Below are 26,143 nucleotides of genomic sequence, written 5' to 3'. Positions count from 1 at the left end.
TCTGTGCGGAGATTATCATTCTCCCCGTGTCTGTGTCGAGATTGCACATTCTCCCCTTGTCTGTGTGGAAAATTTACATTCTCCCTGTGTCTGTGTAGAGATTACACATTTTCCACGTGTCTGTGTGGAGATGACACATTCTTCCTGTGTCTGTGTGGAGATTACACATTCTCCCATTGTCTGTGTGGGGGTTACATATTCTCCCTGTGTCTGTTTGGAGATTACACATTCTCCCCGTGTCTGTGTGGGGGTTGCACATTCTCCCTGTGTCTGTGTGGAGATTACACATTCTCCCCGTGTCTGTGTGGGGGTTGCACATTCTCCCCGTGTCTGAATGGAGATTACACATTCTCCCTGTATCTGTGTGGAGATTACACATTCTCCCCGTGTCTGTGTGGAGATTACACATTCTCCCTCTGTCTGTTTGGAGATTACACATTCTCACCGTGTCTGTGTGGAGATTATACATTCTCCCCGTGTCTGTGCGGAGATTACACATTCTCCCCGTGTCTGTGTGGAGATTACACATTCTCACTCTGTCTTTGTGGGGGTTACACATTCTCCCCGTGTTGGTGTGAGATTACACATTCTCCCCGTGTCTGTGTGGAGATTACACATTCTCCCCGTGTCTGTGTGGAGATTATACATTCTCCCCGTGTCTGTGTGGAGATTACACATTCTCCCCGTGTCTCTGTGGAGATTACACATTCTCCCCATGTCTGTGTGGTGATTATACATTCTCCCCATTTCTGTGTGGAGATTATACATTCTCCCCATGTCTGCGTGGAGATTATACATTCTCCCCATGTCTGTGTGGAGATTACACATTCTCCCCGTGTCTGTGTGGAGATTACACATTCTCCCCATTTCTGTGTGGAGATTATACATTCTCCCCATGTCTGTGCGGAGATTACGCATTATCCCCATGTCTCTGTGGAGACTGCACATTCTCCCCGTGTCTGTGTGGAGATTACACATTCTCCCCATGTCTGTGTGGAGATTATACATACTCCCCATGTCTGTGTGGAGATTACACATTCTCCCCGTGTCTGTGCGGAGATTACACATTATCCCCATGTCTCTGTGGAGACTGCACATTCTCCCCATGTCTGTGTGGAGATTACACATTCTCCCCGTGTCTGTGCGGAGATTAACATTCTCCCCGTGTCTGTGTCGAGATTGCACATTCTCCCCGTGTCTGTGCGGAGATTACACATTATCCCCATGTCTCTGTGGAGACTGCACATTCTCCCCATGTCTGTGTGGAGATTACACATTCTCCCCGTGTCTGTGCGGAGATTAACATTCTCCCCGTGTCTGTGTCGAGATTGCACATTCTCCCCTTGTCAGTGTTGAAAATTTACACTCTCCCCGTGTCTGTGTGGGGATTACACATTCTCCCTGTGTCTGTGTGGAGATTACATATTCTCCCCGTGTCTGTGTGGGGATTACACATTCTCCCCATGTCTGTGTGGAGATTACACATTCTCCCTGTGTCTGTGTGGGTATACACATTCTTCCTGTGTCTGTGTGGAGATAACACATTCTCCCTGTGTCTGTGTGGAGATTAAACATTCTCCCCGTGTCTGTGCGGAGATTACACATTCTCCCCATGTCTTTGCGGAGATTACACATTCTCCCCGTGTCTGTGCAAAGAATACATATTGTCCCCGTGTCTGTGTAAGGATTACACAATCTCCCCGTGTCTTTGCAGAGATTACACATTCTGCCCGTGTCTGTGTGGAGATTACACATACTCCCTCTGTCTTTGTGGGGATTACACATTCTCCCCATGTCTGTGTGGAGATTACACATTCTCCCTGTGTCTGTGTGGAGATTACACATTGTCCCCGTGTCTGTGTGGGTATACACATTCTTCCTGTGTCTGTGTGGAGATAACACATTCTCCCTGTGTCTGTGTGGAGAGTAAACATTCTCCCCGTGTCTGTGCGGAGATTACACATTCTCCCCATGTCTTTGCGGAGATTACACATTCTCCCCGTGTCTGTGCAAAGAATACATATTGTCCCCGTGTCTGTGTAAGGATTACACAATCTCCCCGTGTCTGTGCAGAGATTACACATTCTGCCCGTGTCTGTGTGGAAATTACACATTCTCCCCGTGTCTGTGTGGAGATTATAAATTCTCCCTGTGTCTGTGCGGAGATTACGCATTCTCCCCATATCTGTGTGGAGACTGCACATTCTCCCCATGTCTGTGTGGAGATTAACATTCTCCCCGTGTCTGTGTCGAGATTGCACATTCTTCCAGTGTATGTGTAGTGATTACACATTCTCCCCATGTCTGTGTGGAAAATTTACATTCTCCCTGTGTCTGTGTGGAGATTACATATTCTCCCCATGTCTGTGTGGAAAATTTACATTCTCCCTGTGTCTGTGTGGAGATTACACATTCTCCACGTGTCTGTGTGGAGATTACACATTCTCCCCGTGTCTGTGTGGAGATTATACATTCTCCCTGTGTCTGTGTGGAGATTATACATTCTCCACGTGTCTGTGTGGAGATTACTCATTCTTCCTGTGTCTGTGTGGAGATAACACATTCTCCCCGTGTCTGTGTGGGGGTTACACATTCTCCCCGTGTCTGTGTGGAGATTACACATTCTCCCCGTGTCTGTGTGGAGATTACACATTCTCCCCATTTCGGTGTGGAGATTATACATTCTCCCCGCGTCTGTGCGGAGATTACACATTCCCCCCATGTCTGCGTGGAGATCACACATTCTCCCCATTTCTGTGTGGAAATTATACATTCTCCCCGTGTCTGTGCGGAGATTACACATTCTCCCCTTGTCTGTGTGGAGATTACACATTCGCCCCATGTCTGTGTGAGGATTACACATTCTCCCCATTTCTGTGTGGAGATTATACAATCTCCCCGTGACTGTGCGGTGATTACACATTCTCCCTGTGTCTGTGCGGAGAATACACATTCTCACCATGTCTGTATGGAGGTTACACATTCTCCCCGTGTCTGTGTGGAGATTATGCATTCTCCCTCTGTCTGTGTGTGGGTTTCACATTCCCCCTGTGTCGGTGTGAGATTGCACATTCTCACTGTGTCTGTGCGATGATTACACATTCTCCCCGTGTCTGTGTGGAGATTACACATTCTCCCTCTGTCTTTGTGGGGGTTACACATTCTCCCCGTGTCGGTGTGAGATGACACATTCTCCCCGTGTCTGTGTGGAGATTACACATTCTCCCCGTGTCTGTGTGGAGATTACACATTCTCCCCATTTCTGTGTGGAGGTTATACATTCTCCCCGTGTCTGTGCGGAGATTACGCATTCTCCCCATGTCTCTGTGGAGACTGCACATTCTCCCCGTGTCTCTGTGGAGATTACACATTCTCCCCATGTCTGTGTGGAGATTATACATTCTCCCCGTGTCTGTGTGGAGATTCCACATTCTCCCCGTGTCTGTGTGGAGATTACACATTCTCCCCATTTCTGTGTGGAGATTATACATTCTCCCCGTGTCTGTGCGGAGATTACGCATTCTCCCCATGTCTATGTGGAGACTGCACATTCTCCCCGTGTCTGTGTGGAGATTACACATTCTCCCCATTTCTGTGTGGAGATTATACATACTCCCCGTGTCTGTGTGGAGATTACACATTCTCCCTGTATCTGTGTGGAGATTACACATTCTCCCCGTGTCTGTGCAGAGATTATCATTCTCCCCGTGTCTGTGTCGAGATTGCACATTCTCCCCTTGTCTGTGTGGAAAATTTACATTCTCCCTGTGTCTGTGTGGAGATTACACATTTTCCACGTGTCTGTGTGGAGATGACACATTCTTCCTGTGTCTGTGTGGAGATTACACATTCTCCACGTGTCTGTGTGGGGGTTGCACATTCTCCCCGTGTCTGTGTGGAGATTACACATTCTCCCTGTATCTGTGTGGAGATTACACATTCTCCCCGTGTCTGTGTGGAGATTACACATTCTCCCTCTGTCTGTTTGGAGATTACACATTCTCCCCGTGTCTGTGTGGGGGTTGCACATTCTCCCCGTGTCTGTGTGGAGATTACACATTCTCCCCGTGTCTGTGTGGGGGTTGCACATTCTCCCCGTGTCTGTGTGGAGATTACACATTCTCCCTGTATCTGTGTGGAGATTACACATTCTCCCCGTGTCTGTGTGGAGATTATACATTCTCCCCGTGTCTGTGTGGAGATTACACATTCTCCCCGTGTCTCTGTGGAGATTACACATTCTCCCCATGTCTGTGTGGTGATTATACATTCTCCCCATTTCTGTGTGGAGATTATACATTCTCCCCATGTCTGCGTGGAGATTATACATTCTCCCCATGTCTGTGTGGAGATTACACATTCTCCCCGTGTCTGTGTGGAGATTACACATTCTCCCCATTTCTGTGTGGAGATTATACATTCTCCCCATGTCTGTGCGGAGATTACGCATTATCCCCATGTCTCTGTGGAGACTGCACATTCTCCCCGTGTCTGTGTGGAGATTACACATTCTCCCCATGTCTGTGTGGAGATTATACATACTCCCCGTGTCTGTGTGGAGATTACACATTCTCCCCGTGTCTGTGCGGAGATTACACATTATCCCCATGTCTCTGTGGAGACTGCACATTCTCCCCATGTCTGTGTGGAGATTACACATTCTCCCCGTGTCTGTGCGGAGATTAACATTCTCCCCGTGTCTGTGTCGAGATTGCACATTCTCCCCTTGTCAGTGTTGAAAATTTACACTCTCCCCGTGTCTGTGTGGGGATTACACATTCTCCCTGTGTCTGTGTGGAGATTACATATTCTCCCCGTGTCTGTGTGGGGATTACACATTCTCCACATGTCTGTGTGGAGATTACACATTCTCCCTGTGTCTGTGTGGGTATACACATTCTTCCTGTGTCTGTGTGGAGATAACACATTCTCCCTGTGTCTGTGTGGAGATTAAACATTCTCCCCGTGTCTGTGCGGAGATTACACATTCTCCCCATGTCTTTGCGGAGATTACACATTCTCCCCGTGTCTGTGCAAAGAATACATATTGTCCCCGTGTCTGTGTAAGGATTACACAATCTCCCCGTGTCTTTGCAGAGATTACACATTCTGCCCGTGTCTGTGTGGAGATTACACATACTCCCTCTGTCTTTGTGGGGATTACACATTCTCCCCATGTCTGTGTGGAGATTACACATTCTCCCTGTGTCTGTGTGGAGATTACACATTGTCCCCGTGTCTGTGTGGGTATACACATTCTTCCTGTGTCTGTGTGGAGATAACACATTCTCCCTGTGTCTGTGTGGAGAGTAAACATTCTCCCCGTGTCTGTGCGGAGATTACACATTCTCCCCATGTCTTTGCGGAGATTACACATTCTCCCCGTGTCTGTGCAAAGAATACATATTGTCCCCGTGTCTGTGTAAGGATTACACAATCTCCCCGTGTCTGTGCAGAGATTACACATTCTGCCCGTGTCTGTGTGGAAATTACACATTCTCCCCGTGTCTGTGTGGAGATTATAAATTCTCCCTGTGTCTGTGCGGAGATTACGCATTCTCCCCATATCTGTGTGGAGACTGCACATTCTCCCCATGTCTGTGTGGAGATTAACATTCTCCCCGTGTCTGTGTCGAGATTGCACATTCTTCCAGTGTATGTGTAGTGATTACACATTCTCCCCATGTCTGTGTGGAAAATTTACATTCTCCCTGTGTCTGTGTGGAGATTACATATTCTCCCCATGTCTGTGTGGAAAATTTACATTCTCCCTGTGTCTGTGTGGAGATTACACATTCTCCACGTGTCTGTGTGGAGATTACACATTCTCCCCGTGTCTGTGTGGAGATTATACATTCTCCCTGTGTCTGTGTGGAGATTATACATTCTCCACGTGTCTGTGTGGAGATTACACATTCTTCCTGTGTCTGTGTGGAGATAACACATTCTCCCCGTGTCTGTGTGGGGGTTACACATTCTCCCCGTGTCTGTGTGGAGATTACACATTCTCCCCGTGTCTGTGTGGAGATTACACATTCTCCCCATTTCGGTGTGGAGATTATACATTCTCCCCGCGTCTGTGCGGAGATTACACATTCCCCCCATGTCTGCGTGGAGATCACACATTCTCCCCATTTCTGTGTGGAAATTATACATTCTCCCCGTGTCTGTGCGGAGATTACACATTCTCCCCTTGTCTGTGTGGAGATAACACATTCGCCCCATGTCTGTGTGAGGATTACACATTCTCCCCATTTCTGTGTGGAGATTATACAATCTCCCCGTGACTGTGCGGTGATTACACATTCTCCCTGTGTCTGTGCGGAGAATACACATTCTCACCATGTCTGTATGGAGGTTACACATTCTCCCCGTGTCTGTGTGGAGATTATGCATTCTCCCTCTGTCTGTGTGTGGGTTTCACATTCCCCCTGTGTCGGTGTGAGATTGCACATTCTCACTGTGTCTGTGCGATGATTACACATTCTCCCCGTGTCTGTGTGGAGATTACACATTCTACCTCTGTCTTTGTGGGGGTTACACATTCTCCCCGTGTCGGTGTGAGATGACACATTCTCCCCGTGTCTGTGTGGAGATTACACATTCTCCCCGTGTCTGTGTGGAGATTACACATTCTCCCCATTTCTGTGTGGAGGTTATACATTCTCCCCGTGTCTGTGCGGAGATTACGCATTCTCCCCATGTCTCTGTGGAGACTGCACATTCTCCCCGTGTCTCTGTGGAGATTACACATTCTCCCCATGTCTGTGTGGAGATTATACATTCTCCCCGTGTCTGTGTGGAGATTACACATTCTCCCCGTGTCTGTGTGGAGATTACACATTCTCCCCATTTCTGTGTGGAGATTATACATTCTCCCCGTGTCTGTGCGGAGATTACGCATTCTCCCCATGTCTATGTGGAGACTGCACATTCTCCCCGTGTCTGTGTGGAGATTACACATTCTCCCCATTTCTGTGTGGAGATTATACATACTCCCCGTGTCTGTGTGGAGATTACACATTCTCCCTGTATCTGTGTGGAGATTACACATTCTCCCCGTGTCTGTGCGGAGATTATCATTCTCCCCGTGTCTGTGTCGAGATTGCACATTCTCCCCTTGTCTGTGTGGAAAATTTACATTCTCCCTGTGTCTGTGTGGAGATTACACATTTTCCACGTGTCTGTGTGGAGATGACACATTCTTCCTGTGTCTGTGTGGAGATTACACATTCTCCACGTGTCTGTGTGGGGGTTGCACATTCTCCCCGTGTCTGTGTGGAGATTACACATTCTCCCTGTATCTGTGTGGAGATTACACATTCTCCCCGTGTCTGTGTGGAGATTACACATTCTCCCTCTGTCTGTTTGGAGATTACACATTCTCCCCGTGTCTGTGTGGGGGTTGCACATTCTCCCCGTGTCTGTGTGGAGATTACACATTCTCCCCGTGTCTGTGTGGGGGTTGCACATTCTCCCCGTGTCTGTGTGGAGATTACACATTCTCCCTGTATCTGTGTGGAGATTACACATTCTCCCCGTGTCTGTGTGGAGATTACCCATTCTCCCTCTGTCTGTTTGGAGATTACACATTCTCCCCGTGTCTGTGTGGGGATTGCACATTCTCCCCGTGTCTGTGCGGAGATTACACATCCTCCCCTTGTTTGTGCGGAGATTACACATTCTCCCCTTGTCTGTGTGGAGATTACACATTCTCCCCGTATCTGTGTGGGGATTACACATTCTCCCCGTGTCTGTGCGGAGATTATACATTCTCATTGTGTCTGTGCAGAGATTACACATTCTCCCCGTGTCTGTGTGGTGATTACACATTCTCCCTGTGTCTGTGCGGAGATTACACATTCTCCCCGTGTCTGTGTGGAGATTACACATTCTCCCCGTGTCTGTGCAAAGAATACACATTGTCCCCGTGTCTGTGTAAGGATTACACAATCTTCCCGTGTCTGTGCAGAGATTACACATTCTCCCCGTGTCTGTGTGGAGGTTACACATTCTCCCCGTGTCTGTGTGGAGATTATGCATTCTCCCTCTGTCTTTGTGGGGGTTCCACATTCTCCCCGTGTCGGTGTGGAGATTACACATTCTCCCCGTGTCTGTGTGGAGATTACACATTCTCCCCGTGTCTGTGCGGAGATTACACATTCTCCCCGTGTCTGTGTGGAGATTATGCATTCTCCCTCTGTCTTTGTGGGGGTTCCGCATTCTCCCCGTGTCGGTGTGGAGATTACACATTCTCCCCGTGTCTGTGTGGAGATTACACATTCTCCCCGTGTCTGTGCGGAGAGTACACATTCTCCCCGTGACTGTGCGGAGTTTATCAATTCTCCCCGTGTCTGTGGGGAGATTACACATTGTCCCCATGTCTGTGTGGAGATTACACACTCTCCCTGTGTCTTTGCGGAGATTACACATTCTCCCCGTGTCTGTGTGGAGATTACACATTCTCCCCGTGTCTGTGCGGAGATTACGCATTCTCCCCGTGACTGTGCGGCGTTTATCAATTCTCCCCGTGTCTGTGGGGAGATTACACATTGTCCCCGTGTCTGTGTGGAGATTACACACTCTCCCTGTGTCTTTGCGGAGATTGCAGATTCTCCGAGTCTGTGTCGAGATTACACATTCTCCCCTTGTCTGTGTGGAGAGATTATACATTCTCCCAGCGTCTGTATGAAGATTATACATTCTCCCCTTGTCTGTGTGGAGAGATTATACATTCTCCCCGTGTCTGTGTGGGGATTGCACATTCTCCCTGTGTCTGTGCAGAGATTACACATTCTTCCCATGTCTGTGTGGAGATTACACATTCTCCCCGTGTCTGTGCAGAGAGTACACATTCTGCCCGTGTCTGTGTGGAGGTTACACGTTCTCCCCGTGTCTGTGTGGAGATTACACATTCTCCCCGTGTCTGTGTGGAGATTACACATTCTCCCCGTGTCTGTGTGGAGATTACACATTCTCCCTGTGTCTGTGTGGAGATTGCACATTCTTCCTGTGTCTGTGTGGAGATTGCACATTCTCCCTGTGTCTGTGTGGAGATAACACATTCTCCCCGTGTGCTTGTGGTGATGATACATTCTCCCCATGTCTGTGTGGAGATTATACATTCTCCCTGTGTCTTTGGGGAGATTACACATTCTCCCCATGTCTGTGGGGAGATTACACATTCTCCCCGTGTCTGTGTGGAGATTACACATTCTCCCCGTGTCTGTGCGGAGATTATACATTCTCCCCGTGTCTGTGTGGAGGTTACGCATTCTCCCCGTGACTGTGCGGAGTTTATCAATTCTCCCCGTATCTGTGTGGAGATTACACATTCTCCCCGTGTCTGTGGAGATTTCACATTCTCCCTGTGTCTGTGTGGAGATTATATATTCTCCCTGTATCTGTGTGTGGATAACACATTCTCCCCGTGTCTGTGTGGAGATGATACATTCTCCCCGTGTCTGTGTGGAGATTATGCATTCTCCTTGTGTCTGTGCCCTGTGTCTGTGTGGAGATTACAGATTCTCCCCGTGTCTGTGTGGAGATTACACATTCTCCCCATGTCTGTGTGGAGATTACACTTTCTCCCTGTTTCTGTGCACAGATTACACATTCTCCCCGTGTCTGTGCGGAGATTATACATTCTCCCCGTGTCTGTGTTGAGATTACACATTCTCCCTGTGTCTGTGCACAAATTACACATTCTCCCCGAGTCTGTGTGGAGATTACACATTCTCCCCGTGTCTGTGTGGAGATAACACATTCTCCTCGAGTCTGAGCGGAGATTACACATTCTCCCTGTGTCTGTGTGGAGATTACACATTCTCCCTGTGTCTGTGTGGAGATTATACATTCTCCCCGTGTCTGTGTGGAGATAACACATTCTCCTTGAGTCTGTGTGGAGATTACACATTCTCCCTGTGTCTGTGTGGTGATTACACATTCTCCTTGAGTCTGTGTGGAGATTATACATTCTCTCCGTGTCTATGTGGAGATTATACATTCTCCCTGTGTCTGTGTAGAGATTACATATTCTCCCTGTGTCTGTGTGGAGATAACACATTCTCCTTGAGTCTGTATGGAGATTATACATTCTCCCTGTGTCTGTGTGGAGATTATACATTCTCCCCGTGTCTATGTGGAGATTATACATTTTCCCTGTGTCTGTGTGAGGGTTACACATTCTCCCCGAGTCTGTGTGGAGATTACACATTCTCCCCGTGTCTGTGTGAGGGTTACACATTCTCCCTGTGTCTGTGTGGAGATTACACATTTTCCACGTGTCTGTGTGGGGGTTACATATTCTCCCTGTGTCTGTTTGGAGATTACACATTCTCCCCGTGTCTGTGTGGGGGTTGCACATTCTCCCCGTGTCTGTGTGGAGATTACACATTCTCCCCGTGTCTGTGTGGGGGTTGCACATTCCCCCCGTGTCTGTGTGGAGATTACACATTCTCCCTGTATCTGTGTGGAGATTACACATTCTCCCCGTGTCTGTGCGGTGATTACACATTCTCCCTGTATCTGTGCGGAGAATACACATTCTCACCATGTCTGTATGGAGGTTACACATTCTCCCCGTGTCTGTGTGGAGATTATGCATTCTCCCTCTGTCTGTGTGTGGGTTTCACATTCCCCCTGTGTCGGTGTGAGATTGCACATTCTCACTGTGTCTGTGCGATGATTACACATTCTCCCCGTGTCTGTGTGGAGATTACACATTCTCCCCGTGTCTGTGTGGAGATTACACATTCTCCCTCTGTCTTTGTGGGGGTTACACATTCTCCCCGTGTCGGTGTGAGATTACACATTCTCCCCGTGTCTTTGTGGAGGTTATACATTCTCCCCGTGTCTGTGTGGAGATTACACATTCTCCCCGTGTCTGTGTGGAGATTACACATTCTCCCCATTTCTGTGTGGAGGTTATACATTCTCCCCGTGTCTGTGCGGAGATTACGCATTCTCCCCATGTCTCTGTGGACAGTGCACATTCTCCCTGTGTCTATGTGGAGATTACACATTCTCCCCATGTCTGTGTGGAGATTATACATTCTCCCCGTGTCTGTGTGGAGATTACACATTCTCCCCGTGTCTGTGTGGAGATTACACATTCTCCCCATTTCTGTGTGGAGATTATACATTCTCCCCGTGTCTGTGTGGAGATTACACATTCTCCCCGTGTCTGTGTGGAGATTACACATTCTCCCCATTTCTGTGTGGAGATTATACATACTCCCCGTGTCTGTGTGGAGATTACACATTCTCCCTGTCTCTGTCTGGAGATTACACATTCTCCCCGTGTCTGTGCGGAGATTATCATTCTCCCCGTGTCTGTGTCGAGATTGCACATTCTCCCCTTGTCTGTGTGGAAAATTTGCATTCTCCCTGTGTCTGTGTGGAGATTACACATTTTCCACGTGTCTGTGTAAGGATTACACAATCTTCCCATGTCTGTGCAGAGATTACACATTCTCCCCGTGTCTGTGTGGAGGTTACACATTCTCCCCGTGTCTGTGTGGAGATTATGCATTCTCCCTCTGTCTTTGTGGGGGTTCCACATTCTCCCCGTGTCGGTGTGGAGATTACACATTCTCCCCATGTCTGTGTGGAGATTACACATTCTCCCCGTGTCTGTGCGGAGATTACACATTCTCCCCGTGTCTGTGTGGAGATTATGCATTCTCCCTCTGTCTTTGTGGGGGTTCCACATTCTCCCCGTGTCGGTGTGGAGATTACACATTCTCCCCGTGTCTGTGTGGAGATTACACATTCTCCCCGTGTCTGTGCGGAGATTACACATTCTCCCCGTGACTGTGCGGAGTTTATCAATTCTCCCCGTGTCTGTGGGGAGATTACACATTGTCCCCGTGTCTGTGTGGAGATTACACACTCTCCCTGTGTCTTTGCGGAGATTGCAGATTCTCCGAGTCTGTGTCGAGATTACACATTCTCCCCTTGTCTGTGTGGAGAGATTATACATTCTCCCAGCGTCTGTATGAAGATTATACATTCTCCCCTTGTCTGTGTGGAGAGATTGTACATTCTCCCCGTGTCTGTGTGGGGATTGCACATTCTCCCTGTGTCTGTGCAGAGATTACACATTCTTCCCATGTCTGTGTGGAGATTACACATTCTCCCCGTGTCTGTGCAGAGAGTACACATTCTGCCCGTGTCTGTGTGGAGGTTACACGTTCTCCCCGTGTCTGTGTGGAGATTACACATTCTCCCCGTGTCTGTGTGGAGATTACACATTCACCCCGTGTCTGTGTGGAGATTACACATTCTCCCTGTGTCTGTGTGGAGATTGCACATTCTCCCTGTGTCTGTGTGGAGATTACACATTCTCACCGTGTGCTTGTGGTGATGATACATTCTCCCCATGTCTGTGTGGAGATTATACATTCTCCCTGTGTCTGTGGGGAGATTACACATTCTCCCCGTGTCTGTGGGGAGATTACACATTCTCCCCGTGTCTGTGTGGAGATTACACATTCTCCCCGTGTCTGTGCGGAGATTATACATTCTCCCCGTGTCTGTGTGGAGGTTACACATTCTCCCCGTGACTGTGCGGAGTTTATCAATTCTCCCCGTATCTGTGTGGAGATTACACATTCTCCCCGTGTCTGTGTGGAGATTACACATTCTCCCCGTGTCTGTGTGGAGATTACACATTCTCCCCGTGACTGTGCGGAGTTTATCAATTCTCCCCATATCTGTGTGGAGATTACACATTCTCCCCGTGTCTGTGTGGAGATTACACATTCTCCCCGTGTCTGTGTGGAGGTTACACATTCTCCCCGTGACTGTGCGGAGTTTATCAATTCTCCCCGTATCTGTGTGTGGATAACACATTCTCCCCGTGTCTGTGTGGAGATGATACATTCTCCCCGTGTCTGTGTGGAGATTATGCATTCTCCTTGTGTCTGTGCCCTGTGTCTGTGTGGAGATTACAGATTCTCCCCGTGTCTGTGTGGAGATTACACATTCTCCCCATGTCTGTGTGGAGATTACACTTTCTCCCTGTTTCTGTGCACAGATTACACATTCTCCCCGTGTCTGTGCGGAGATTATACATTCCCCCCGTGCCTGTGTGGAGATTACACATTCTCCCTGTGTCTGTGCACAAATTACACATTCTCCCCGAGTCTGTGTGGAGATTACACATTCTCCCCGTGTCTGTGTGGAGATAACACATTCTCCTCGAGTCTGAGCGGAGATTACACATTCTCCCTGTGTCTGTGTGGAGATTACACATTCTCCCTGTGTCTGTGTGGAGATTACACATTCTCCCCGTGTCTGTGTGGAGATAACACATTATCCTTGAGTCTGTGTGGAGATTACACATTCTCCCTGTGTCTGTGTGGTGATTACACATTCTCCCCGTGTCTGTGTGGAGATTATACATTTTCTCCATGTCTATGTGGAGATTATACATTCTCCCTGTGTCTGTGTGGAGATTACATATTCTCCCTGTGTCTGTGCGGAGATTATACATTCCCCCCGTGTCTGTGTGGAGATTATACATTCTCCCTGTGTCTGTGTGGAGATTATACATTCTCTCCGTATCTATGTGGAGATTATACATTCTCCCTGTGTCTGTGTGGAGATTATACATTCTCCCCGTGTCTATGCGGAGATTACACATTCTCCCTGTGTCTGTGTGGAGATTATACATTCTCCCCGTGTCTGTGCAGAGATTACACATTCTCCCCGAGTCTGTGTGGAGATTACACATTCTCCCCGTGTCTGTGTGAGGGTTACACATTCTCCCCGTGTCTGTGTCAGTGTTAGCCATTCTCCCCGTGTCTGTGTGGAGATTACACATTCTCCCCATTCCTGTGTGCGGGTTACACATTCTCCCCGTGCCTGTGTGGAGATTACACATTCTCCCCGTGTCTGTGTGGAGATTATACATACTCCCCCTGTTTGTGCGGAGATTACACATTCTCCCTGTGTCTTTGTCGAGGTTACACATTCTCCCAGTGTCTGTGTGGAGATTACACATTCTCCCCGTGTCTGTGCAGAGAGTACACATTCTGCCCGTGTCTGTGTGGAGGTTACACGTTCTCCCCGTGTCTGTGTGGAGATTACACATTCTCCCCGTGTCTGTGTGGAGATTACACATTCTCCCCGTGTCTGTGTGGAGATTACACATTCTCCCTGTGTCTGTGTGGAGATTGCACATTCTTCCTGTGTCTGTGTGGAGATTGCACATTCTCCCTGTGTCTGTGTGGAGATAACACATTCTCCCCGTGTGCTTGTGGTGATGATACATTCTCCCCATGTCTGTGTGGAGATTATACATTCTCCCTGTGTCTTTGGGGAGATTACACATTCTCCCCATGTCTGTGGGGAGATTACACATTCTCCCCGTGTCTGTGTGGAGATTACACATTCTCCCCGTGTCTGTGCGGAGATTATACATTCTCCCCGTGTCTGTGTGGAGGTTACGCATTCTCCCCGTGACTGTGCGGAGTTTATCAATTCTCCCCGTATCTGTGTGGAGATTACACATTCTCCCCGTGTCTGTGGAGATTTCACATTCTCCCTGTGTCTGTGTGGAGATTATATATTCTCCCTGTATCTGTGTGTGGATAACACATTCTCCCCGTGTCTGTGTGGAGATGATACATTCTCCCCGTGTCTGTGTGGAGATTATGCATTCTCCTTGTGTCTGTGCCCTGTGTCTGTGTGGAGATTACAGATTCTCCCCGTGTCTGTGTGGAGATTACACATTCTCCCCATGTCTGTGTGGAGATTACACTTTCTCCCTGTTTCTGTGCACAGATTACACATTCTCCCCGTGTCTGTGCGGAGATTATACATTCTCCCCGTGTCTGTGTTGAGATTACACATTCTCCCTGTGTCTGTGCACAAATTACACATTCTCCCCGAGTCTGTGTGGAGATTACACATTCTCCCCGTGTCTGTGTGGAGATAACACATTCTCCTCGAGTCTGAGCGGAGATTACACATTCTCCCTGTGTCTGTGTGGAGATTACACATTCTCCCTGTGTCTGTGTGGAGATTATACATTCTCCCCGTGTCTGTGTGGAGATAACACATTCTCCTTGAGTCTGTGTGGAGATTACACATTCTCCCTGTGTCTGTGTGGTGATTACACATTCTCCTTGAGTCTGTGTGGAGATTATACATTCTCTCCGTGTCTATGTGGAGATTATACATTCTCCCTGTGTCTGTGTAGAGATTACATATTCTCCCTGTGTCTGTGTGGAGATAACACATTCTCCTTGAGTCTGTATGGAGATTATACATTCTCCCTGTGTCTGTGTGGAGATTATACATTCTCCCCGTGTCTATGTGGAGATTATACATTTTCCCTGTGTCTGTGTGAGGGTTACACATTCTCCCCGAGTCTGTGTGGAGATTACACATTCTCCCCGTGTCTGTGTGAGGGTTACACATTCTCCCTGTGTCTGTGTGGAGATTACACATTTTCCACGTGTCTGTGTGGGGGTTACATATTCTCCCTGTGTCTGTTTGGAGATTACACATTCTCCCCGTGTCTGTGTGGGGGTTGCACATTCTCCCCGTGTCTGTGTGGAGATTACACATTCTCCCCGTGTCTGTGTGGGGGTTGCACATTCCCCCCGTGTCTGTGTGGAGATTACACATTCTCCCTGTATCTGTGTGGAGATTACACATTCTCCCCGTGTCTGTGCGGTGATTACACATTCTCCCTGTATCTGTGCGGAGAATACACATTCTCACCATGTCTGTATGGAGGTTACACATTCTCCCCGTGTCTGTGTGGAGATTATGCATTCTCCCTCTGTCTGTGTGTGGGTTTCACATTCCCCCTGTGTCGGTGTGAGATTGCACATTCTCACTGTGTCTGTGCGATGATTACACATTCTCCCCGTGTCTGTGTGGAGATTACACATTCTCCCCGTGTCTGTGTGGAGATTACACATTCTCCCTCTGTCTTTGTGGGGGTTACACATTCTCCCCGTGTCGGTGTGAGATTACACATTCTCCCCGTGTCTTTGTGGAGGTTATACATTCTCCCCGTGTCTGTGTGGAGATTACACATTCTCCCTGTGTCTGTGTGGAGATTACACATTCTCCCCATTTCTGTGTGGAGGTTATACATTCTCCCCGTGTCTGTGCGGAGATTACGCATTCTCCCCATGTCTCTGTGGACAGTGCACATTCTCCCTGTGTCTATGTGGAGATTACACATTCTCCCCATGTCTGTGTGGAGATTATACATTCTCCCCGTGTCTGTGTGGAGATTACACATTCTCCCCGTGTCTGTGTGGAGATTACACATTCTCCCCATTTCTGTGTGGAGATTATACATTCTCCCCGTGTCTGTGTGGAGATTACACATTCTCCCCGTGTCTGTGTGGAGATTACACATTCTCCCCATTTCTGTGTGGAGATTATACATACTCCCCGTGTCTGTGTGGAGATTACACATTCTCCCTGTCTCTGTCTGGAGATTACACATTCTCCCCGTGTCTGTGCGGAGATTATCATTCTCCCCGTGTCTGTGTCGAGATTGCACATTCTCCCCTTGTCTGTGTGGAAAATTTGCATTCTCCCTGTGTCTGTGTGGAGATTACACATTTTCCACGTGTCTGTGTAAGGATTACACAATCTTCCCATGTCTGTGCAGAGATTACACATTCTCCCCGTGTCTGTGTGGAGGTTACACATTCTCCCCGTGTCTGTGTGGAGATTATGCATTCTCCCTCTGTCTTTGTGGGGGTTCCACATTCTCCCCGTGTCGGTGTGGAGATTACACATTCTCCCCATGTCTGTGTGGAGATTACACATTCTCCCCGTGTCTGTGCGGAGATTACACATTCTCCCCGTGTCTGTGTGGAGATTATGCATTCTCCCTCTGTCTTTGTGGGGGTTCCACATTCTCCCCGTGTCGGTGTGGAGATTACACATTCTCCCCGTGTCTGTGTGGAGATTACACATTCTCCCCGTGTCTGTGCGGAGATTACACATTCTCCCCGTGACTGTGCGGAGTTTATCAATTCTCCCCGTGTCTGTGGGGAGATTACACATTGTCCCCGTGTCTGTGTGGAGATTACACACTCTCCCTGTGTCTTTGCGGAGATTGCAGATTCTCCGAGTCTGTGTCGAGATTACACATTCTCCCCTTGTCTGTGTGGAGAGATTATACATTCTCCCAGCGTCTGTATGAAGATTATACATTCTCCCCTTGTCTGTGTGGAGAGATTGTACATTCTCCCCGTGTCTGTGTGGGGATTGCACATTCTCCCTGTGTCTGTGCAGAGATTACACATTCTTCCCATGTCTGTGTGGAGATTACACATTCTCCCCGTGTCTGTGCAGAGAGTACACATTCTGCCCGTGTCTGTGTGGAGGTTACACGTTCTCCCCGTGTCTGTGTGGAGATTACACATTCTCCCCGTGTCTGTGTGGAGATTACACATTCACCCCGTGTCTGTGTGGAGATTACACATTCTCCCTGTGTCTGTGTGGAGATTGCACATTCTCCCTGTGTCTGTGTGGAGATTACACATTCTCACCGTGTGCTTGTGGTGATGATACATTCTCCCCATGTCTGTGTGGAGATTATACATTCTCCCTGTGTCTGTGGGGAGATTACACATTCTCCCCGTGTCTGTGGGGAGATTACACATTCTCCCCGTGTCTGTGTGGAGATTACACATTCTCCCCGTGTCTGTGCGGAGATTATACATTCTCCCCGTGTCTGTGTGGAGGTTACACATTCTCCCCGTGACTGTGCGGAGTTTATCAATTCTCCCCGTATCTGTGTGGAGATTACACATTCTCCCCGTGTCTGTGTGGAGATTACACATTCTCCCCGTGTCTGTGTGGAGATTACACATTCTCCCCGTGACTGTGCGGAGTTTATCAATTCTCCCCATATCTGTGTGGAGATTACACATTCTCCCCGTGTCTGTGTGGAGATTACACATTCTCCCCGTGTCTGTGTGGAGGTTACACATTCTCCCCGTGACTGTGCGGAGTTTATCAATTCTCCCCGTATCTGTGTGTGGATAACACATTCTCCCCGTGTCTGTGTGGAGATGATACATTCTCCCCGTGTCTGTGTGGAGATTATGCATTCTCCTTGTGTCTGTGCCCTGTGTCTGTGTGGAGATTACAGATTCTCCCCGTGTCTGTGTGGAGATTACACATTCTCCCCATGTCTGTGTGGAGATTACACTTTCTCCCTGTTTCTGTGCACAGATTACACATTCTCCCCGTGTCTGTGCGGAGATTATACATTCCCCCCGTGCCTGTGTGGAGATTACACATTCTCCCTGTGTCTGTGCACAAATTACACATTCTCCCCGAGTCTGTGTGGAGATTACACATTCTCCCCGTGTCTGTGTGGAGATAACACATTCTCCTCGAGTCTGAGCGGAGATTACACATTCTCCCTGTGTCTGTGTGGAGATTACACATTCTCCCTGTGTCTGTGTGGAGATTACACATTCTCCCCGTGTCTGTGTGGAGATAACACATTATCCTTGAGTCTGTGTGGAGATTACACATTCTCCCTGTGTCTGTGTGGTGATTACACATTCTCCCCGTGTCTGTGTGGAGATTATACATTCTCTCCATGTCTATGTGGAGATTATACATTCTCCCTGTGTCTGTGTGGAGATTACATATTCTCCCTGTGTCTGTGCGGAGATTATACATTCCCCCCGTGTCTGTGTGGAGATTATACATTCTCCCTGTGTCTGTGTGGAGATTATACATTCTCTCCGTATCTATGTGGAGATTATACATTCTCCCTGTGTCTGTGTGGAGATTATACATTCTCCCCGTGTCTATGCGGAGATTACACATTCTCCCTGTGTCTGTGTGGAGATTATACATTCTCCCCGTGTCTGTGCAGAGATTACACATTCTCCCCGAGTCTGTGTGGAGATTACACATTCTCCCCGTGTCTGTGTGAGGGTTACACATTCTCCCCGTGTCTGTGTCAGTGTTAGCCATTCTCCCCGTGTCTGTGTGGAGATTACACATTCTCCCCATTCCTGTGTGCGGGTTACACATTCTCCCCGTGCCTGTGTGGAGATTACACATTCTCCCCGTGTCTGTGTGGAGATTATACATACTCCCCCTGTTTGTGCGGAGATTACACATTCTCCCTGTGTCTTTGTCGAGGTTACACATTCTCCCAGTGTCTGTGTGGAGATTACACATTGTCCCTGTGTCTGTGTGGAGATTACATATTCTCCCCATATCTGTGTGGAGATTACACATTCTCCCCGTGTCTGTGTGGAGATTACAAATTTTCCCTGTGTCTGAGTGGAGATTACACATTCTCTCCATGTCTGTGGAGAGATTACACATTCTCCCCGTGTCTGTGTTTAGACTAAACATTCTCCCCGTGTCTGTGTTGGTATTACACATTCTCCCCGTGTCTGTGTGGAGATTACACATTCTCCCCGTGTCTGTGTGCAGATTATACATTCTCCCCGTGTCTGTGTGGAGATAACACATTCTCCCCGTGTCTGTGTGGAGATTACTCATTCTCCCTGTGTCTGTGTGGGGATTACACATTCTCCCCGTGTCTGTGTGGAGATTACTCATTCTCCCCGTGTCTGTGGGGAGATTACACATTGTCCCCGTGTCTGTGTGGAGATTACACATTCTCCCCGTTGTCTGTGTGGAGATAACACATTCTCCCCGTGTCTGTGTGGGGATTACACATTCTCCCTGTGTCTGTGTGGAGATTACACATTCTCCCTGTGTCTGTGTGGAGATTACACATTCTCCCCGTTGTCTGTGTGGAGATAACACATTCTCCCCGTGTCTGTGTGGGGATTACACATTCTCTCTGTGTCTGTGCATAGATTACACATTCTCCCTGTGCCTGTGCGTAGATTATACATTCTCCCTGTGTCTGTGTGGAGATTACACATTCTCCCCGTGACTGTGCGGAGATTATACATTCCCCCTGTGTCTGTGGGGAGATTACACATTCCCCCGTGTCTGTGTGGAGATTACACATTCTCCCCGTTGTCTGATTGGAGATTACACATTCTCCCCGTGACTGTGCGGAGATTATACATTCTCCCCGTGTCTGTGGGGAGATTACACATTCTCCCCGTGTCTGTGGGGAGATTACACATTGTCCCCGTGTCTGTGTGGAGATTACACATTCTCGCTGTGTCTTTGCGGAGATTGCAGATTCTCCCCGAGTCTGTGTGGAGATTACACATTCTCCCCGTGTCTGTGTTGAGATTACACATTCTCCCCATGTCTGTGTGGGGATTACACATTCTCCCTGTGTCTGTGTGGAGATTACACATTCTCCTCGTGTCTGTGTGGAGATTACACATTCTCTCCGTGTTTGTGTGGAGATTATACACTCTCCCCGTGTCTGTGTGGAGATTATACATTCTCCCTGTGTCTGTGTGGAGATTGCACATTCTCCCCGTGTCTGTGTGGAGATTATACATTCTCCCCTTGTCTGTGTGGAGATTACACATTCTCCCTGTGTCTGTGTGGAGATGACACATTCTCCCCGTGTCTGTGCAGAGATTACACATTCTCCCCGTGTCTGTGTGGAGATTACACATTCTCCCCGCGTTTGTGCGGAGATTACATATTCTCCCCGTGTCTGTGTGGAGGTTACACGTTCTCCCCGTGTCTGTGTGGAGATTACACAATCTCCCCGGGTATGTTTGGAGATTACACATTCTCCCTATGTCTGTGTGGAGATTGCACATTCTCCCTGTGTCTGCGGAGATTTCACATTCTCCCTGTGTCTGTGTGGAGATAACACATTCTCCCCATGTGCGTGTGGAGATGATACATTCTCCCCGTGTCTGTGTGGAGATTACACATTTTCCCTGTGTCTGTGGGGAGATTACACATTCTTCCCGTGTCTGTGTGGAGATTACACATTCGCCCCGTGTCTGTGGGGCGATTACACATTCTCCCCGTGTCTGTGCGGAGAGTACACATTCTCCCCGTGTCTGTGTGGAGATTATACATTCTCTCCATGTCTGCGTGGAGATTATACATTCTCCCTGTGTCTGTGCAGAGATTAGACATTCTCCCTGTGTCTGTGTGGAGATGATACATTCTCCCTGTGTCTGTGCAGAGATTACACATTCTCCCCGTGTCTGTGTGGAGATTACACATTCTCCCGGTGTCATTGCAGAGATTACACATTCTCCCCGTGTCTGTGTGGAGATTACACACTATCCCTGTGTCTGTGTGAAGATTACACATTCTCCCTGTGTCTGTGTGAAGATTACACATTCTCCCCATGTCTGTGCCGAGATTACACATTCTCCCTCTGTCTGTGTGGAGATTACACATTCTCCCCGTGTCTGTGCGGAGATTATACATTCTCCCCGTGTCTGTGGGGAGATAACACATTGTCCCCGTGTCTGTGTGGAGATTACACATTCTCCCTGTGTCTGTGTGAAGATTACACATTCTCCCTGTGTCTGTGTGAAGATTACACATTCTCCCCATGTGTGTGGGGAGATTACACATTCTCCCTCTGTCTGTGTGGAGATTATACATTCTCCCTGTGTCTGTGTGGAGATTACACATTCTCCCCATGTCTGTGTGCGGATTACACATTCTCCCCGTGTCTTTCTGGAGATTACACATTCTCCCCGTGTCTGTGTGGAGACTAAACATTCTCCCCGTGTCTGTGTGGGATTACACATTCTCCCTGTGTCTGTGTGGAGATTACACATTCTCCCTGTGTCTGTGCGGAGATTACACATTCTCCCCGTGTCTGAGTGGAGATTACACATTCTCCCTGTGTCTATGCAGAGATTACACATTCTCCCCCTGTCTGTGTGGAGATTACACATTCTCCCCGTGTCTGTGTGGAGATTACACTTTCTCCCTGTTTCTGTGCACAGATTACACATTCTCCCCGTGTCTATGTGAAGATTATACATTCTCCCCGTGTCTGTGTTGAGATTACACATTCTCCCTGTGTCTGTGTGGAGATTACACATTCTCCCCATGTCTGTGTGGCGATTACACATTCTCCCTGTTTCTGTGCAGAGATTACACATTCTCCCAGTGTCTATGTGGAGATTATACATTCTCCCCGTGTCTGTGTGGATATTACACATTCTCCCTGTGTCTGTGCAGAGATTACACATTCTGCCCATGTCTGTGTGGAGATTACACATTCTCCCTGTGTCTGTGTGGTGATTACACATTCACCCCGTGTCTGTGTGGAGATTACACATTTTCCCTGTGTCTGTGGGGAGATTACACATTCTTCCCGTGTCTGTGTGGAGATTACACATTCGCCCCGTGTCTGTGTGGAGATTACGCATTCTCCCTGTGTCTGTGCAGAGATTGCACATTCTCCCCGTGTCTGTGTGGAGATTACACATTCTCCCCGTGTCTGTGTGGAGATTACACATTCTCCCTGTGTCTGTGTGGTGATTACACATTCTCCCCGTGTCTGTGGAGATTTCACATTCTCCCTGTGTCTATGTGGAGATTACACATTCTCCCCTTTTCTGTGTGGAGATTATTCATTCTCCCTGTGTCTATGTGGAGATTACACATTCTCCCCTTGTCTGTGTGGAGATTACACATTCTCCCCGTGTCTGTGTGGAGATTACACATTCTCCCTGTGTCTGTGCGGAGATTACACATTCTCCCCGTGTCTGTGTGGAGATTATACATTCTCCCCGTGTCTATGCAGAGATTACACATTCTCCCCCTGTCTGTGTGGTGATTACACATTCACCCCGTGTCTGTGGAGATTTCACATTCTCCCTGTGTCTGTGTGGAGATTATACATTCTCCCTGTGTCTGTGTGGAGATTACACATTCTCCCCGTGTCTGTGTGGAGATTATACATTCTCCCCGTGTCTGTGTGGAGATTACACATTCTCCCTGTGTCTGTGCGGAGATTACACATTCTCCCCGTGTCTGTGTGGAGATTACACATTCTCCCTGTGTCTATGCAGAGATTACACATTCTCCCTGTGTCTGTGTGAAGATTACACATTCTCCCCATGTCTGTGGGGAGATTACACATTCTCCCTGTGTCTGTGTGGAGATTATACATTCTCCCTGTGTCTGTTTGGAGATTACACATTCTCCCCGTGTCTGTGTGGAGATTATACATTCTCCCCGTGTCTGTGTGGAGATTACACATTCTCCCTGTGTCTGTGCGGAGATTACACATTCTCCCCGTGTCTGTGTGGAGATTATACATTCTCCCCGTGTCTATGCAGAGATTACACATTCTCCCCCTGTCTGTGTGGTGATTACACATTCACCCCGTGTCTGTGGAGATTTCACATTCTCCCTGTGTCTGTGTGGAGATTATACATTCTCCCTGTGTCTGTGTGGAGATTACACATTCTCCCCGTGTCTGTGTGGAGATTACACATTCTCCCCATGTCTGTGTGCGGATTACACATTCTCCCCGTGTCTGTGGAGATTACACATTCTTCCCGTGTCTGTGTGAAGATTGCGCGTACTCGCCATGTCTGTGCGGAGATTATACATTCTCCCCGTGTCTGTGGGGAGATTACACATTGTCCCCATGTCTGTGTGGAGATTACACATCCTCCCCGTGTCTGTGCGGAGATTACACATTCTCCCTGTGTCTGTGTGGGGATTACACATTCTCCCCGTGTCTGTGTGGGGATTACACATTCTCCCTGTGTCTGTGCAGAGATAACTCATCATCCCCGTGTCTGTGTGGAGATTATACATTGTCCCCATGTCTGTGTGGGGATTACACATTCTCCCCGTGTCTGTGCGGAGATTATACATTCTCCCCGTGTCTGTGGGGAGTTTACACGTTCTCCCCGTGTCTATGTGGAGATTACACATTCTCCACGTGTCTGTGTGGAGATTGCACATTCTCCCCGTGTCTGTGTGGAGATTACACATTCTCCCCGTTGTCTGTGGGGAGATAACACATTGTCCCCGTGTCTGTGTGGAGATTGCGCATACTCCCCGTGTCTGTGAGGAGATTACACATTGTCCCCGTGTCTGTGTGGAGATTACACATTCTCCCTGTGTCTGTATGGAGATTACACATTCTCGCTGTGTCTTTGCGGAGATTGCAGATTCTCCCCGAGTCTGTGTGGAGATTACACATTCTCCCCGTGTCTGTGTTGAGATTACACATTCTCCCCGTGTCTGTGTGGGGATTACACATTCTCCCCCTGTCTGTGTGGGGGTTACACATTCTCCCCGTGTCTGTGTGGAGATTATACACTCTCCCCGTGTCTGTGTGGAGATTGTACATTCTCCCCGTGTCTGTGTGGAGATTACACATTCTCCCCGTGTCTGTGTGGAGATTATACATTCTCCCCTTGTCTGTGTGGAGATTACACATTCTCCCTGTGTCTGTGTGGTGATGACACATTCTCCCCGTGTCTGTGCAGAGATTACACATTCTCCCCGTGTCTGTGTGGAGATTACACATTCTCCCCGTGTTTGTGCGGAGATTACACATTCTCCCCGTGTCTGTGTGGAGGTTACACGTTCTCCCCGTGTCTGTGTGGAGATTACACATTCTCCCCGTGTCTGTGTGGAGATTATACATTCTCCCCTTGTCTGTGTGGAGATTACACATTCTCCCCGTGTCTGTGTGGAGATTACACATTCTCCCCGTGTCTGTGCAGAGATTACACATTCTCCCCGTGTCTGTGTGGAGGTTACACATTCTCCCCGTGTCTGTGGAGATTTCACATTCTCCCTGTGTCTGTGTGGAGATAACACATTCTCCCCGTGTGCGTGTGGAGATGATACATTCTCCCCATGTCTGTGTGGAGATTATACATTCTCCCTGTCTCTGTGTGGAGATTACACATTTTCCCTGTGTCTGTGTGGAGATTACACATTCTCCCCATGTCTGTGTGGCGATTACACATTCTCCCCATGTCTGTGCGGAGATTATACATTCTCCCCGTGTCTGTGTGGAGATTATACATTCTCTCCGTGTCTGTGTGGAGATAACACATTCTCCCCGTGTCTGTGTGGCGATTACACATTCTCCCCGTGTCTGTGTGGAGATTACACATTCTCCCCGTGTCTGTGTGGAGATTACACATTCTCCCCGTGTCTGTGTGGGGATTACACATTCTCCCTGTTTCTGTGCAGAGATTACACATTCTCCCCGTGTCTGTGTGGAGATTACACATTCTCCCTGTGTCTGTGCAGAGATTACACATTCTCCCCGTGTCTGTGTGTGGATTACACATTCTCCCAGAGTCTTTGTGGAGATCACACATTCTCCCCGTGTCTGTGTGGAAATTACACATTCTCCCTGTGTCTGTGTGGAGATTATACATTCTCCCTGTGTCTGTGTGGAGATTACACATTCTCCTTGTGTCTGTGTGGAGATTACACATTCTCCCCGTGTCTGTGTGGGGATTACACATTCTCCCCGTGTCTGTGTGGGGATTACACATTCTCCCTTTGTCTGTGTAGAGATTACACATTCTCCCCGTGTCTGTGTGGAGATTACACATTCTCCCCGTGTCTGTGTGGAGACTAAACATTCTCCCCGTGTATGTGTGGAGATTACACATTCTCCCTGTGTCTGTGTGGAGATTACACATTCTCCCCGTGTCTGTGTGGAGATTACACATTCTCCCTCTGTCTGTGTGGAGACTAAACATTCTCCCTGTGTCTGTGTTGAGATTATACATTCTCCCCGTGTCTGTGGGGAGATTATTCATTGTCCCCGTGTCTGTGTGGAGATTGCACGGTCTCCCCGTGTCTGTGTGGAGATTACGCATTCTCCCCGTGTCTTTGCGGAGATTGCAGATTCTCCCCGTGTCTGTGTGGGGTTTACACATTCTCCCCGTGTCTGTGTGGGGATTAAACATTCTCCCCGTGTCTGTGTGGAGATTACACATTCTCCCTGTGTCTGTGTGGGGGTTACACTTTCTCCCCGTGTCTGTGTGGAGATTATACATTCTCCCTGTGTCTGTGTGGAGATTACACATTCTCCCCGTGTCTGTGTGGATATTATACATTCTCCCTGTGTCTGTGTGGAGATTACACATTCTGCCCATGTCTGTGTGGAGATTACGCATTCTCCCTGTGTCTGTGCAGAGATTGCACATTCTCCCCGTGTCTGTGTGGAGATTACACATTCTCCCCATGTCTGTGTGGAGATTACACATTC

General features: G+C 48.4%; 1 protein-coding gene and 1 pseudogene across 3 annotated transcripts in view; one reads left to right on the top strand and one right to left on the bottom strand.

The window, feature by feature from the left end:
* LOC122564704 (sodium-dependent phosphate transport protein 2C-like) overlaps nt 1-26,143 on the top strand; it is a 189,747-nt gene that overhangs the window by 84,233 nt on the left and 79,371 nt on the right. The window lies entirely within an intron of this gene.
* The window catches only part of LOC148146152 (uncharacterized), a 49,300-nt pseudogene continuing 30,502 nt past the window's right edge, over nt 7,346-26,143 (bottom strand).

This window comes from Chiloscyllium plagiosum, unplaced genomic scaffold (assembly GCF_037043375.1).
Source record: "Chiloscyllium plagiosum isolate Xiang-an unplaced genomic scaffold, Cpla_swu_hap1 HiC_scaffold_21, whole genome shotgun sequence".
In the NCBI taxonomy this organism is placed as follows: Eukaryota; Metazoa; Chordata; class Chondrichthyes; order Orectolobiformes; family Hemiscylliidae; genus Chiloscyllium; species Chiloscyllium plagiosum.
The sequence above is the reverse complement of the archived record's forward strand: the minus strand, read 5'-3'. Positions and strand labels throughout refer to the sequence as shown.